This window comes from Mustelus asterias, chromosome 4, assembly GCF_964213995.1.
Source record: "Mustelus asterias chromosome 4, sMusAst1.hap1.1, whole genome shotgun sequence".
Lineage (NCBI taxonomy): Eukaryota > Metazoa > Chordata > Chondrichthyes > Carcharhiniformes > Triakidae > Mustelus > Mustelus asterias.
The window spans coordinates 94779960-94797254 of record NC_135804.1 but is presented as its reverse complement, the minus strand read 5'-3'; the positions used below and the strand labels follow the sequence as shown (position 1 = coordinate 94797254).

Sequence of the window (17295 nt, the reverse complement as noted above, 5' to 3'; positions counted from 1 at the left end):
AGGGTCCTTTGAATTGTTCAGCACTAGAGTAAGAACAATATGTAAAGGCCTGTCAAGAATAGTTTTGGATGCACCAAAGATCAATTAGAAGAGGAGCAATAACTGATTGAAAGCAAGTCATTTTTCATTTACCCAGGTCTGCTTGGAAACTAGCACTTGCATTGTGCCAGGCACTTCTGCAAACCAATGGCACTGAAATCACAAACAATGCCAAGTTTAAAAATTAAAAAGATCACCATGCCTAATTAAACATGTGATATAAGGAGCACATCTCATAATATTAAAGCTTCTTTCAGCATATTGACTTCAGAGGATTGAATAAACCTAGTGACAACACTGCGTTAATCACTCGCACGAAATCCTCGTACTACTGACGTATTATCATGTAATCCTCAGATGCAGTTAGTGGTTGCAATTCAAAGTGATTGAAACTGCACTGTAATTTCACATTATCATCTGTATAGACACTCTTCAAAAAAGGAGGAACAGTGGAAGTGAGATGGGGATCCCCGTCAGTGACTCGTAAGGCAAGAATCTAATCACAGGGTTCAGATGACATTAAGAACCTCACCCCTTAGGTTTGTATACATTGGCTAAACCAAAAGATTAAATTACACTTGTGTTTCATTGTAACTGCGCAGTATTCTTTACAGTATACGTAATCACAATGAATATTATTATATACTTGAATGAGTTCTTATTCCCCCCGCCTTCTCCTAGTTTCCTCTAGGCGTTGATTCCTGCTATGGTATAGTCGTATGAATGTCACTATCCTCCCTGATCTCACATGGGGCTCTGGAGAAGCAATGAGATGCAATGAAGATGTACAAATTTCTATAAACTAATGAACAGGTACAAAAAGTAATCAAATGACTCCGGGGGCTGAAGTGAGAAGTGATGTTTTAGTTTTAGATGTTTTAGAACTGGATTTAGTTTTCAGGAAATATATATTGGTCTTGGAAGGGGTACTGTGCAGACTCACCTGAATTATAGAGCTTAAAGACTCAAATTATAAGAGCAAATTGTATAAATTTGGCTTGTATTGTCTTGGGTTTACAAGGCTGAGGGTGATCTAATCAGGGTGTTTAAAATGTGTTGATTTGATAAGTTAGATGAAAATAAACTATCCTCTGATGAGGAAATCCAGAACAAGAGGATGAATTCTTAAAATTAGAGCAATGTGACCTTGTAGAAGTGAAACCAGGAACTACATTTTCACACAAAGGGTAGGAAAGTTCTGGAACCCTCACTTTCAAAAGGTTCAGGATGTTGGTTCAACATCCATTGCTTCTGCTTTCTTGTAGACCTGCGGGAGGCCAGTTTAAAAAAACAGGTTCTATTCTGCTGCAATATTCGAAAGATCAATTTCAACATTGGCCTCCAATGGGCTTAGGAAATGGGACAGGAGAATATAGTGTAAATTAGAATAGTTAAGTACGGAGGTCAGTTTGGTGCCACATATGACCCAGATTTACCAGAAATAAGCCTGGGATTCTCCCAAAAAAATTCTAAGTGCCAAATTTGCATAAAAACTGGAGTAAATCCCACTGTTTTTTTAAAGCAGGATTTTCAAAATGAATCTCCCACACTCTGTGCACTGCAGAGTGCCCTAGTGTGAATCACTCCAAAAATCAGTAGGCGGGGCCTATTCCCGCTGGAGAGGCTGGCAGCATAGCGCTGAGCGGGCCACTGCGCACATGTCCATCTGTCAGAGCGGAGATTGGCGCATGCACAGTCGTCCCTCACTGCTCAATTGCTGGCCAGCACAGCAACTCCCAATCGCTGTCCCACTGATCCCCCCCACAGCTCGATCGCTGTCCTTCTGAATGTCTCCGGACCAGCTGCAAACCCCCTCACCCACGCCCGGCTCGATCCCACCATCCCTCCCCCCAGCCAAGCCCAATCTCCTGATCTCCTCTCCACCATCAGGCACGATCCCCCTCCACCCCCGAGCAGACCGACCTCCCCCACCCCACCCCGATGTACATCCCCGATCAGCCCCTTCCTTCCCTCCCCTATCGATCCCAACCTCAGAGTGACAGCGGGACCCCCAAGCCCACTGATTGCCCCCAGAGGCCATGCCCCATTAGGACCCGCCCCTTTTGTTCTGTCCGATGCTCGGTGGGCAGTGCCAAGTTGCCCCCTGGGCATTGCCACTTTACCCCTTGGGCAGCGCCGGGGGCTAGGCTGACACTGCCATGCTGGTATGCCCATGGGGCAACCCCTCCTTACCCCGACCTCCTGGAAGGCCTTCTTGGCCTCCCTTCACTCCAGCGGGGTCGAGTCGCAAGCTCCCCGTTGGTGGGGAACTGCTGTAAACCCCGCTGGAATGAGCCACTCCTGAAGGGGGTGGAGAAGCTAGCGGGCCTGGAGACTTCAGTTCCGGGCCCACTAATGGTTTTTAAATTATTTAAATATTTTATTCAGCTCCGTGCCCATTTCTGGCACGGAGCTGATGACACTGGAGATCGGGTGGCCGGAGACTGTGAAGGCCATGGCACCCAGTGGGAAGCCCGCTAAACGGCCTCTGCTCGAGTCTCCCGGCCCGCTGCGCTGCAGAGTTGCCCACTATATCTTTAACTTAGCACAAGCTCTGATAGTTTCACCAGATGTTAGCTTGAACAAACTTATGAACACATTTATAAAGAATTAACCTATAATTTTATAACTAAGAGAAATGGAAGGAAATTACTCCGTGTAACAATTAGCGATAGACCTGTAACCTCTCTAGTACTTTGACCTCAGCTCAAAGAAATGATCCAGTCAATACTTAGGATGGTTGTAAGCAGGAGTTAGATAGCTCTGTTCTCCCATGCTCTAGTTTTGTTTAAAATGCCACTTCTGTAGTTTAAAAGGCCCTTCCTGTGTTGTTAAAATTCACTCAAGGGTTTTAAAAAAATAAACTCCTTTCCTGAACTTGTTTTTTAAAAATTCCTCTCCCAAGCTTTTTATTTTTAAAATCCCCCTTTCAGGCTGTAATAACCTTACCGAGGCCCGTCTTCTGTCACCATTACCCTAAGTTAACAACTTGTTCAAAGTTCGCTCAGCGACTGCAGTGTACAGATCAGCTTCAAGTCTTTCGACTGTTGGCTTGAGTGAAGCCAGCTGGTTTTAAACTCCCCACTACTCTTTCCCAATTTGGTGGGCCGTCCACTTGCCTTATAGGGGAGCTCGTATTCTACGATCCCTGCGGCCATCACAACATGGGCTTTCTAAAATTCTTTATTGTGGCCTTTTTTTTAAAGACAAAAGTCTCTCTTCTGAGCCTTTCTTAAAAAGGCTGCTTCCATTTTATTTTTTTTCCTCTGCAAAACTGGTTTGTAAAATCCCTCTACTGAGATTGTTAAGTTTGCACATACACTTGCTGTAAAGCCTGCTGACGGGGGAGATGGTTGGGCTAGTAACGTAGAGGGCCAGGCTACTGCTCTGGGGACATGGACACACACAGACACACACACAGACACACCCCCCTCCCATTAGATTGTCCGTCATGACAGGGCCCCCGGTGGGAGAACAGAACCCACTAGAGGAGGGCAGGTGCATACAGCTTCCAGAGGTGGAGAGGTCCCAAGGGGCTGGCAAAGTGGAGCCCAGAGGGAGTGGATAGGAAGGACCTATTTCCCTTATTAGAAAAACCAATATCAAGGGTTTAAAGTAATTGGCAGAAGTATTAGAGAGGAGCTGAGGAAAACTTTTTTCCTCCCAGAGGCTGGTAGGGGTCTGAAACTCACTACCTGAAAGCACAGCCGAAACAAAGAACATCACTGTATGGGTCCCCCCACCGCCAGGGCCAAAAGCAGAGTGCAGGACCCAAAGCCACACTTTACAGGTGGCAGCCACAGAGACTACTGTCCATTGAAGACAACGGTCTGCCAAGAAAAGTTGCCAGCCCAGTCAGAGGGCCAGCATCTCAGCAATGTCACCAGCAGCCATGGCCACTATTCAAACTGCAACTGGAAGAGGACACATTGAGAGAGAGAGACATGTACACTCACTGCCAGGGACAGACATGGGTGCTGGGGGCTGGGATAGGAAACAGAGAGGGAACAGGGAGGGCAAGTGGCACCAAAGTCACAGTAGATATGGGGCTCTTTGTAGCCAAAAAATTTGCTTGTTTCGTATGTCTTCACATTCTTTTCTCCATTAGAGAACAGTGTGGAATGTTGGAAATAAGTTGCAAGCTGATTACCAATCTACTTAAAGCTGCACAAATGCACTGTGGCCACCCAAATCCTGAAGTGGGGGCCAGGGCTTTCTGGCTTAGAGGTAGGAGGGCTAGTAACTGAATCATTGGTTCACTGAGTCAAAATGCAACCAGAGGCAGGAAGAGGCCCTTAATTCGTCATTAAGTGCTCAATCGGGCTCAGGGCAGAACCAAATGTCTTATCACCTGATACTTTCAAATGCCATTCTGGCAGCCTTCGCATGTCTGAACCCATCCTCATAGTGCCAGGAAAATCTTGGCCAATGTTTCCATCTGTGTGAGATATCAGAACAAGGAGCAATAAATCTAAACAGTAACTATATAAATCCAATAGGTATTTCTGGAGAAGCTTCTTTACCCAAATGTGGAACACCCTACGGTAATAAATATTTGAGACGATGAGCATTAATGTAGAAAAAGAAAAGTTAGAGAAATATGAGAGGGAAAGGAATAGAAGGATATGTTGATAGGGTTAGAGGAGAATGGTCAAAAGAGTCCTCCATTGGACATGAATGCTGGCATGGCCCTAATGGGCTGAATGGTCTGATCCTGCACTGTAATTTCTATGTAGGATGATTTTTATGAGTTACAACCCAAGAAGTTATAGTATACAATTAAATCAGATCATTTTTCTCAAAATTATGGTCAAGAATGAGAATGACCTTGAGCTAGTATTGAGTACGGACATGTGGACAAAACATATGTGGCAGGCCTCAGGTGATCCCACATTCAGTTCATTGGAGGTAATGCTTATGGATCAGGATGCAGGTCACACATCATCCTGACTTGGAAATATATAGCCATTGCTTGATTGTTGCTGATTCAATATCTTGGAACTCTGTACCTAACAGCACTGTAGGGGCATCATTATTGCATAGGCTGAAGGAACCAACTCACCATCACCTTCTCAAGGGCAATCAACACTGGGCAATAAATGCCAGCTATGTTCACATCACATAAATGAAATAAATTACCAAGATAAACATATTTCAGGTTGCATCCTCTCCATCTCGGTTTCTTCCTTTGGCTGTACAATTCTCCATTCTTCTTAATCCAACCTTGTATACATCCCCTCCTTCACTTCACCACTGGGAGCTCTTCCTTTAGTTATAGGTCCAACTCTCTCATATTTCCTTCCTAAAAACACCTCAACTTTCCTATTCTTTTAAAACTCACCTCTTTAAATCAAGTATTTGGTCCCCCTTATCAAGCCTTCCTTCCTTTGACTCGGTGTCCAGTTTTTAACATGCCTCTGCAAAGACTTGGAATGTCTTCCCACATAAAATGTAACATGTTTGGAAGCCCCTTCTACTAACTTCAAATAAAATGTTCTGAGAGGTGAGCAAAGTGCTCAACTTTGGGTTTTAATGTGAAATGAATATTACTTTTGTGCACACTTCAACATTCACATTCATGTTAAATTCTACTATAGCAGTTTGAAATGAATATAGTATGAAGTTTCTACTAGCTACTGCATCAGCTCACTTGCACCCCTTGGTGGGGAAAGCATAGTATTTTAATCAGACTTTCCAACATCCAACAGTGTCCCTACATTCAGAACCAATCTAAATTAGCTAAAGCTTTTCAATCCATCAATAAAAAAACATCCACTTCTGAATGGGCTGTTTATAGGCTTTAATATATGGAAATGGTAGAATCTAGAAGAAATTAAATTGTATATATTGGCCAACCTCAAAAACTAGCAAAAGCTCACCAACAACTTTTAAAATATTGACATAGGTTCAAGACTACTAACAGCTGAAAAACAGCTCTGAATATGGATGTATGATAAGAGAACACAAGTGACAAGGCGGGAAGGTCGAGTCGGGAAATTTCCCAACTTAGCAGATCTGTTTCTATATAAAGGTAGTCATGAAGTGGAGATGCCGGCGTTGGACTGGGGTAAGCACAGTAAGAAGTCTCACAACACCAGGTTAAAGTCCAACAGGTTTATTTGGTAGCAAATACCATAAGCTTTCGGAGCAATGCTCCTTCGTCAGATGGAGTGGTCTCTGTTCTCAAACAGGGCACAGACACAGAAATCAAATTACAGAATACTGATTAGAATGCAAATCTCTACAGCCAGCCAGGTCTTAAATGCACAGACAATGTGGGTGGAGGGAGCATTCAACACAGGTTAAAGAGATGTGTATTGTCTCCAGACAGTACAGCTTGTGAAATTGTGCAAGTCCAGGAGTCAAGCTGTGGGGGTTACTGATAATGTGACATAAATCCAACATCCCGGTTTAGACCGTCCTCATGTGTGCGAAACTTGGCTATCAGTTTCTGCTCAGTGACTCTGCGCTGTCGTGTGTCGTGAAGGCCGCCTTGGAGAACGCTTACCTGAAGATCCAAGGCTGAATGCCCGTGACTGCTGAAGTGCTCCCCCACAGGAAGAGAACAGTCTTGCCTGGTGATTGTCGAGCGGTGTTCATTCTGAACCACTGCAATTCCACAAATAATGACAGGAAGTGTCAGATCAAGCTGGTTAATTTATTTTCGATGATGTGGAGATGCCGGCGTTGGACTGGGGTGAACACAGTAAGAAGTCTCACAACACCAGGTTAAAGTCCAACAGGTTTATTTGGTAGCAAATACCATAAGCTTTCGGAGCACTGCTCCTTCGTCAGATGGAGTGGAAATGTGCTCTCAAACAGTGCAAACAGACACAAAATCAAGTTGTAGAATACTGATTAGAATGCGAATCCCTACAACCAGCCAGGTCTTAAAGATACAGACAATGTGGGTGGAGGGAGCATTAAACACAGGTTAAAGAGATGTGTATTGTCTCCAGACAGAACAGCTAGTGAGATTCTGCAAGCCCAGGAGGCAAGCTGTGGGGGTTACTGATAATGTGACATAAATCCAACATCCCGGTTTAGGCCGTCCTCATGTGTGCGGAACTTGGCTATCAGTTTCTGCTCAGCGACTCTGCGCTGTCGTGTGTCATGAAGGCCACCTTGGAGAACGCTTATCTGAAGATCCAAGGCTGAATGCCTGCGACTGCTGAAGTGCTCCCCCACAGGAAGAGAACAGTCTTGCCTGGTGATTGTCAAGCGGTGTTCGTTCATCCGTTGTCGTAGCGTCTGCATGGTACATTGGGGAAACCATGCAGACGCTACGACAACGGATGAACGAATACCGCTCGACAATCACCAGGCAAGACTGTTCTCTTCCTGTGGGGGAGCACTTCAGCAGTCACGGGCATTCAGCCTTGGATCTTCAGGTAAGCGTTCTCCAAGGCGGCCTTCACGACACACGACAGCGCAGAGTCACTGAGCAGAAACTGATAGCCAAGTTTCGCACACATGAGGACGGTCTAAACCGGGATGTTGGATTTATGTCACATTATCAGTAACCCCCACAGCTTGACTCCTGGACTTGCACAATTTCACAAGCTGTACTGTCTGGAGACAATACACATCTCTTTAACCTGTGTTGAATGCTCCCTCCACCCACATTGTCTGTGCATTTAAGACCTGGCTGGCTGTAGAGATTTGCATTCTAATCAGTATTCTGTAATTTGATTTCTGTGTCTGTGCCCTGTTTGAGAACAGAGACCACTCCATCTGACGAAGGAGCATTGCTCCGAAAGCTTATGGTATTTGCTACCAAATAAACCTGTTGGACTTTAACCTGGTGTTGTGAGACTTCTTACTCTATATAAAGGACCACTGCATACAGCATTTTTGCTTTGGGGAGGCAGTGCAAGAGATGGAAGCAGGCCTGAGGCTAGAATGTCTAGCTCCATTGTAATAACTCAGAAAGTCCGACTGGAAAGGAACATAGTTCATTACAGAATGCAAAGTAAAACTACTGCCGTGGTATACACAACTAGTCCCTGGCTGGGACGACAGTTCAGCAGGCCCAGTCTTGGACCTGCCTTATATAGGGCTTAGGTAATGACTGTGCCACCGTTGCTAGTGGGTGGGTCACAGACTTCACATAACTTACACATTTAACCTGCTATCACCATTATTATAGTCCATAAAGCACAACTTTGAGGAAGTTGTGAATTCTGAGATCATGAGATTTATTTTCCATTGGAATTTAACAACCTCACTCACTCCATCCAAGAATATTCTGTTTCTTGACACTTTTCAGCGTATTTATTGGAATTTTTGCTAGATTCTACCAAAAGTTCTACTCAACAGATTGGCAAGCCACATGGAAGAACGTGTACTACCAGAAAGTCAAAATGGGTACAGGAAAGGCAAAGGCAACATGATTGTCACCACTTGCCAAATACAAGAGAAACGCCACAAAAAACGGATGGGACTCTACTTTGCCTTTGATGTTCTAACAAAGGCCTTTTGACAGTAAATAGTGAGGCCTTGTGGACAATCTTAGCCAAACATGGATGTTCTGAAAGAGCTGTAAATCTGATACAGCAGTTTCACGACAGCCAGATTTGCTGAGCGTGGTGAACACATAAGTCCTCTGATGTAACAAGTAGCAAGGGGGTATGCCATGGTTCTTGTGTTGTTCAGTATATTCTTTCCTGCCATGCTTTTTGGAGCATTTGATGGAAATGTCAATGGAATGAAAACACATCCAATTCACAACAGATGGAAACCTCTTCAACCTGAGGCAGCTGAAATCCTCAACTAGGGTATTGCTATGGGAATTGCTGTTTTCTGATGAATGTGCCTGGTACAATGTAAGAATGGCCTTCAAAGAATCATGGACTGTTTTGCATAAGTGGCCGACGACTATGGGCTCACCATCAACTTAAGGAAGACAGATATACTTCTTCAACCACCACCAAATTCGGAGTCTGCCATAACCGATGACACAGCCCTGGAGGCTATAGTTAACTACATCCATCTTGGAAGCACCATCTTCAGAAATGTCTGCACTGACAGCAACAAGGTATCAAACTTACAACAAAACCTGCAGTGCGTAAAGCTGTTGTCACACCTACCCTCTTATATGCCTATGAAGCATGGACTACCTACTCCAAACATATTAAACAGTTGGACAGGTTCCACATGAAATACATTCTGAACATCACTGGCATCAAATGTGAGGAGAAAAAGTGTCCAAAACTGAGGTACTTCAAAGGACAGGAATGTCTGAAACAGAAGTACTTATCATCAGAGCCCAACTCAGATGGAATCATAGAATCCCTACAGTGCAGAAGGTGGTCATTCGGCCCATCGAGCCTGCACCGACAATAACCCCGCCCAAACCCTATCTCCCATAACCCCATGTATTTACCTTGCTAGTCCCCCTGACACTAAGGGGCAATTTAGCATGGCCAATCAACCTACAACACATCAACACATCTTTGGAGTATCAAATCAAATCAAATTGAATGTGGGAGGAAACTGGAGCATCAGGAGGAAACGCGAGCAAACACGGGAGAACGTGCAAACTCCATATGTCAGGAGATACTGAATAGGTGCAGGAAAAATAGGGTTGTTGTAGTGGGAGACTTCAATTTCCCTGGTGTAGACTGGAAATCGCTGAGAGCTGGGACTCTGAATGGGGAGGAATTTGTAAAATGCGTACAGGAGGGTTCTTTGGAACAATATGTAGATAGCCCGACTAGAGAGGGGGCTATACTGGACCTAGTACTGGGGAATGAGCCCGGTCAGGTCTTCAAAGTTTCGGTAGGGGAACATGTGGCAAATAGTGACCACAATTCTGTTAGCTTTAGGATAGTGATGGAAAAGGATGAGTGGTGTCCCAAGGGTAAGGTGTTGGATTGGGGGAAGGCTAACTTTAGTGGGATTAGGCAGAAATTGGCAGCTCTTGATTGGGAGAGGCTGTTTGAGGGTAAATCCACATCTGGCATGTGGGAGTCTTTTAAGGAACAGTTGTTAGGGCTACAGGACAGGCATGTGCCTGTAAAAAAGGATAGGAAGGGTAGGATTAGAGAACCGTGGATAACCAGGGAAATTGAGGGACTGGTCAAAAAGAAAAGAGAGGCGTATGTTAGGTCCAGGCAGCTAAAAACGGAGGGAGCTCTGGAGGAGTACAAAGAAAGTAGGAAAGAACTCAAATGGGGAATTAGAAGGGCAAAAAGGGGTCACGAAATGTCCTTGGCAGACAGGATTAAGGAGAATCCCAAGGCATTTTATTCATACGTTAGGAACAAAAGGGTTGTCAGGGAAAAAATCAGACCTCTCAGGGACAAAAGTGGGGAATTATGCTTGGAGCCCAAAGAAGTAGGGGAGATCCTAAATGAATACTTTGCGTCAGTATTCACAAAGGAGAGGGATGTGTTGACTGGGAGTGTCTCGGAGGGGAGCGTTGAACCGTTGGAGAAAATCTCCATTACAAGGGAGGAAGTGTTAGGTTTGTTAGAGAATATAAAGACTGACAAATCCCCAGGGCCTGATGGAATCTATCCAAGGCTGCTCAGGGAGACGAGAGATGAAATCGCTGGGCCTCTGACGCAAATCTTTGTCTTGTCACTAGACGCAGGTGAGGTCCCAGAGGATTGGAGGATAGCTAATGTGGTCCCGTTATTTAAGACGGGTAGGAAGGATAACCCGGGTAATTATCGGCCAGTGAGCTTGACGTCCGTGGTGGGGAAGTTGTTGGAGAAGATTCTTAGAGATAGGATGTATGCGCATTTAGAAAGGAATAAACTCATTAACGATAGTCAGCATGGTTTTGTGAGTGGGAGGTCATGCCTCACTAACCTGGTGGAGTTTTTTGAAGAAGTGACCAGAATGGTTGACGAGGGAAGGGCCGTGGATGTCGTCTATCTGGACTTTAGTAAAGCATTTGACAAAGTCTCTCATGGTAGGCTGGTGAAAAAGGTTGGATCTCATGGGATAAAGGGGGAGGTGGCTAGATGGGTGGAGAACTGGCTTGGTCACAGAAGACAGAGGGTGGTAGTGGAAGGGTCTTTTTCCGGCTGGAGGCCTGTGACTAGTGGTGTTCCGCAGGGCTCTGTATTGGGACCTCTGCTGTTTGTGATTTATATAAACGATCTGGAAGAAGGTGTAACTGGGGTGATCAGTAAGTTTGCGGACGACACAAAATTGGCAGGACTTTCAGATAGTGAGGAGCATTGTCAGAAGCTACAGAAGGATATAGATAGGCTAGAAATTTGGGCAAAGAAATGGCAGATGGAGTTCAATCCTGATAAATGCGAAGTGATGCATTTTGGTAGAAATAATGTAGGGAGGAGCTATACGATAAATGGCAGAACCATAAAGGGTGTAGATACGCAGAGGGACCTGGGTGTGCAAGTCCACAGATCCTTGAAGGTGACGTCACAGGTAGAGAAGGTGGTGAAGAAGGCATATGGCATGCTTGCCTTTATAGGACGGGGCATAGAGTATAAAAGTTGGGGTCTGATGTTGCAGATGTACAGAACGTTGGTTCGGCCGCATTTGGAATACTGCGTCCAGTTCTGGTCGCCACACTACCAGAAGGATGTGGAGGCTTTGGAGAGAGTACAGAGGAGGTTTACCAGGATGTTGCCTGGTATGGAGGGGCTTAGTTATGAGGAGAGATTGGGTAAACTGGGGTTGTTCTCCCTGGAAAGACGGAGGATGAGGGGAGACTTAATAGAGGTGTATAAAATTATGAAAGGCATAGATAGGGTGAACGGTGGGAAGCTTTTCCCCAGGTCGGTGGTGACGTTCACAAGGGGTCATAGGTTCAAGGTGAAGGGGGGGGAGGTTTAACACAGATATCAGAAGGACATATTTTACACAGAGGGTGGTGGGGGCCTGGAATGCGCTGCCAGGCAAGGTGGTAGAGGCGGACACACTGGGAACGTTTAAGACTTATCTAGACAGCCATATGAACGGAGTGGGAATGGAGGGATACAAAAGAATGGTCTAGTTTGGACCAGGGAGCGGCACGGGCTTGGAGGGCCGAAGGGCCTGTTCCTGTGCTGTATTGTTCTTTGTTCTCTCCACATACTTAGTCCCCCAAGGCCAGAATTGAAACTGGTCGTTGGCACTGTGAGGCAGCAGTGCTAATCACTGTGCCACCATACCGCCCACTAAGATGGAGTGGACATGCAGTACATATGTCTGACAATAAAATCCCTAAGGTAGTCATGTATTCACAATTTAAATTTGAATACTGCCTGTGAGGTAGGCTAAGATTAAGGTTCAAAAAGTCCTTGAAGGTTAACCTCAGGAAACGTGGCACGTCCACTCCAGGTTGGGAGAAAAATAAGTTTAAGAAAGAACTCCTTAGAGAGCAATCTCATGTCATGTTTCCTTAGAATAGCAAAGAATACTGGCAGCTAAGGACAAAGGCAAGCTAGAAATACCAGGCTGTTTAAACAAAATCAGACAATTCATCCTTGCCCGTACTGTGGAAAGCCATGCATGGCTACAATCTGCCATCAGCCATGTTGGAATGCACAACAAATGACTGTGTGTATGTGAGAAGCAGCCATCTTCAATAACAAGTGAAAACCAATGACTGGAATTTTGGGACCTACACAAAGTATGTATCTTCGTACTTTCTTCATTATCACTCTAAACATACACCCTATTTTATTCCTGAACCACTGCAATTCCACAAATAATGACAGGAAGTGTCAGATCAAGCTGGTTAATTTATTTTCGATGATGTGGAGATGCCGGCGTTGGACTGGGGTGAACACAGTAAGAAGTCTCACAACACCAGGTTAAAGTCCAACAGGTTTATTTGGTAGCAAATACCATAAGCTTTCGGAGCACTGCTCCTTCGTCAGATGGAGTGGAAATGTGCTCTCAAACAGTGCAAACAGACACAAAATCAAGTTGTAGAATACTGATTAGAATGCGAATCCCTACAACCAGCCAGGTCTTAAAGATACAGACAATGTGGGTGGAGGGAGCATTAAACACAGGTTAAAGAGATGTGTATTGTCTCCAGACAGAACAGCTAGTGAGATTCTGCAAGCCCAGGAGGCAAGCTGTGGGGGTTACTGATAATGTGACATAAATCCAACATCCCGGTTTAGGCCGTCCTCATGTGTGCGGAACTTGGCTATCAGTTTCTGCTCAGTGACTCTGCGCTGTCGTGTGTCGTGAAGGCCACCTTGGAGAACGCTTATCTGAAGATCCAAGGCTGAATGCCTGCGACTGCTGAAGTGCTCCCCCACAGGAAGAGAACAGTCTTGCCTGGTGATTGTCGAGCGGTGTTCGTTCATCCGTTGTCGTAGCGTCTGCATGGTACATTGGGGAAACCATGCAGACGCTACGACAACAGATGAACGAATACCGCTCGACAATCACCAGGCAAGACTGTTCTCTTCCTGTGGGGGAGCACTTCAGCAGTCACGGGCATTCAGCCTTGGATCTTCAGGTAAGCGTTCTCCAAGGTGGCCTTCACGACACACGACAGCTCAGAGTCACTGAGCAGAAACTGATAGCCAAGTTCCGCACACATGAGGACGGCCTAAACCGGGATGTTGGATTTATGTCACATTATCAGTAACCCCACCAGCTTGCCTCCTGGGCTTGCAGAATCTCACTAGCTGTTCTGTCTGGAGACAATACACATCTCTTTAACCTGTGTTTAATGCTCCCTCCACCCACATTGTCTGTATCTTTAAGACCTGGCTGGTTGTAGGGATTCGCATTCTAATCAGTATTCTGCAACTTGATTTTGTGTCTGTTTGCACTGTTTGAGAGCAAATTTCCACTCCATCTGACGAAGGAGCAGTGCTCCGAAAGCTTTTGGTATTTGCGACCAAATAAACCTGTTGGACTTTAACCTGGTATTGTGAGACTTCTTACCTAATTTATTTTCAGCAGGAAGGATCGATGTTACCTCGAAAAATAAATTAACAACCAGTATTGATTACAATCAACCATGCCCCAGGTAGTTCTTCTTGAAGAAAATGGAAAGATGTGCCAAAGAACTGGAGGATATAGGGGGGTGGGGGGGTTGGGGAGTGGAGGGGGGGTGGGCAACAAAGACATTTTAAATAAGTCAAATGATGGGTGGGCAGGATTCTGCTTTTATTTCAGCATCCACAGTATTTGGCTTTTATTGAAGTTTGTATGTAGTGGAATTATGAAACCTGACAAAATTGCAGTAGTCAAATCTGAGGAAGATTAAAGTATAGGTGAAGGTTTAAGTGTCAGATGGGATGATATATGGGCAGAGACAAGCAAGGCTTTTGATAATGGGTAGGGTATGGGCTTCAAACACCAAGATTAAATTTCTGTCAGATTCAGCTTAAGTGGACAAATGTTGATATGAATGGAATCAGGAGCAGAGTTTCAGCCTGTAACAAAACAGGTTTCTTTGAGCTTTGATCACACCAGTCTGAAATTGAAGAAAGTTGTGGCTCATCCACTCCCTGACAATTTGGGTTCACCCAAAATATAAAACTTTCCTTTCTATTTCAAATGCTGATGAGCTGCCAAGCATTTTTTTATTGTTGCAAAAAAATCAGTAGAATAAACGACACAAGGAGTGTTTGATGTCTGGTTGGGGAACAGGTACTAACCCGATTGTGAAACTTGGGACTAGGATGTGGCAGCTACTTAGGAGGGACAAACATGTTATGTAGACCAGAGAGAGCTTGGTGAGTGGAAGATGAGCTGATGCTTTCCCAGTTAAAAATTATCTATTGATCTGTAAAGGTTTGCAGATTGATTTTGTCTCTCAGGCATTGCACTTGTGTCCTGTTTCATTCTCATTCTCAATCTCATTGCACTTGTGTCCTGTTTTTCATTGACCCAGATTCATTTTCACCCAAGGAGTCTGTTCATTGTATATTATGTGTGTTTAATTAGATGCAGGTGGTGAGCAGGTTAGCAGGTCTGTGTTTGTAATGTTTACCTGTAAATAAATGCTTATAAAAGCGCGTTAAGATTGGCTCTAGTTCTATCCTTCACCATTTGGCTTGCTGGAATATAACAGAGGCAACCTGCATACATCAACAGTCATAACAGACATAACTATCAATCTCATAGTCTATGAACTCCTGCAATAACCATCACCCCCACTGGCTTGCCATCTTCTAACATAAAGATTTCAAAATCTTCACCATTATTTACAAACAGATTGGGCATTGCGCCCTATACCATTGGAACTACAGCCTCCATTCTTCTGATTCTGGGCTGCTATTTCCGTTCGGAGTTTAGTTCTCTCCAGTTCGGAGTTTTTCATCTATTGTGGCCCTCGACCGAGAACTGGACATTTATTCTTCATTCGATCCACTTTTCAACATCTTTTCCTCTCTTCAAAAGCCTCATCAATTTATCTCTTCCATTATTCACACGCCAACCCTTTTCCCAATTCCATGGTGTGTGATGTTTGATCCTGCTCGTTGTTAAGTGCCTCAGCATATTTTACCACACTGATGGTGTGAGGTAGTATTAGTTATTCCTGGAGTAAAGGCCAGTTCCTTTTACTAAAAATAGAAAATCCTGATATAACTCCTCAGTATATTCCATGAATAGCAATGGGAAGGTGAACGAGCAAACAGGAACAGTTAAATAAATGAAACCAAAAATGATGAACATGGTAACACATTGGCAAGATATTTCATTCAATAAGCTGAGAACATTCTCCAAGTGCTCCCTCAGATGGTTAAGACTGTGTAATTACTATAGATGTGGAGATACTATAGATGTGTGGCTTTTGCTACCAAATAAACCTGTTGGACTTTAACCTGGTGTTGTTAAACTTCTTACTGTAATTACTATCGATCAGGAAGCACCAGATTGGCTAACAGTTTGTGTTGAGTTTAGTGATCGCACCTGGTGCAACATTAAGTACATTGCAATCCACCTCAGTTTCTCTGAACTAGGAAGGGAAGCGAAGTAAAAATGCTAGGTTTCCTCCTCCTAATTTCTAACCAGTGATCCATGATAAATGTGGGTTTGTGTGAACATCAGAAGGCTGGATCTCACTTAGCAGGGGTCCTCCATCCACAGTCAAATAGCCTACTGAAACTCACTGTCGAGGTCCATTCACGTAGTATTTCTATTTGGATAAGCTGGGGGGGGGGGGGGGGGGTTGGTGAGGATGGGGGCAGGGGGTGGTTGGTGAAGATGGGGCAGGGGGTGGTTGGTGAGGATAGGGGAGGGGGGTGGTTGGTGAGGATGGGGGAGGGAGTTGGTTGGTGAAGATGGGGCAGGGGGTGGTTGGTGAGGATGGGGCAGGGGGTGGTTGGTGAGGATGGGGCAGGGGGTGGTTGGTGAGGATGGGGCAGGGGGGTGGTTGGTGAGGATGGGGGAGGGGGGTGGTTGGTGAGGATGGGGGTGGGGGACGGTTTGGTGTTGAGGATGGTGGGGGTGGTTGGTGAGGATGGGGGAGTACTTCTACAAAAGTTCCAGAAACACTTTGGGAACATGTATTATAATGGATAACTAAAGTATTGATGGGTATTTTCTCCACAAAACACATCATTGATACACCTGAAATCTTGCTTCTTGAAAAGCAGGAATTAGGCTAGAGTTAGGCATTCAGGAAATGTGCTGCAGTTGAATGATCTTTACTGCCTAGCAACCAGGCTGCAAGTATTTGAACACTATCTGACTACAGTCACGAATCACTGGTATGACACATCGGCGTGATTTTGTTTTTGGAGCAATGCAAAATGACAGGGAGTGAATGCACAGAGAGTGATGAAAGAAGCTTGCTGTAAAGCCCAGTGAAACAGGGAAAATCTTCACATAATGCATGTCAAATTACATATAATGCATTTACATGAATGCTGATCAAAATAATCCTTGAAGAGATATACCTTTGTTGTGAAGTGCATTGTGTAGTTAGCACATCTTGCCAGAGTTCTATTAGAGATTTCTATTCAAGATTTTATCTAAGGTAATAATATACGCACACACACTAATACAAGATGCTTTTGGGGAAAGGGAATAACACGTAATTATCAAGTGCTGTGTGTGATAGGAACATGCACCAATACAAGTCACAGATTTTATAATTAGAAACAACAGAAATGGCTATTTTTATAGTTGGTCAGCTACTATTTATGGTTACAAACACCATCACTGACGACATCTACCTATTTCTGTAGCTTGCTTATTACAATGCATTCATAAACTATAGTAATACTACTGGAAGGATCAGTTAAAGAATGTATTACCCAGGGGCTTGTCCCCTGGCCACGGGGAGCCCTGAGTCCAGTCGCGTTGGAATGTACA

General features: G+C 44.6%; 1 protein-coding gene across 1 annotated transcript in view; it reads right to left on the bottom strand.

The window, feature by feature from the left end:
- The window catches only part of zc3h12b (zinc finger CCCH-type containing 12B), an 80704-nt gene that overhangs the window by 28115 nt on the left and 35294 nt on the right, over window positions 1-17295 (bottom strand). The gene's annotated exons all lie outside the window — the stretch shown is intronic.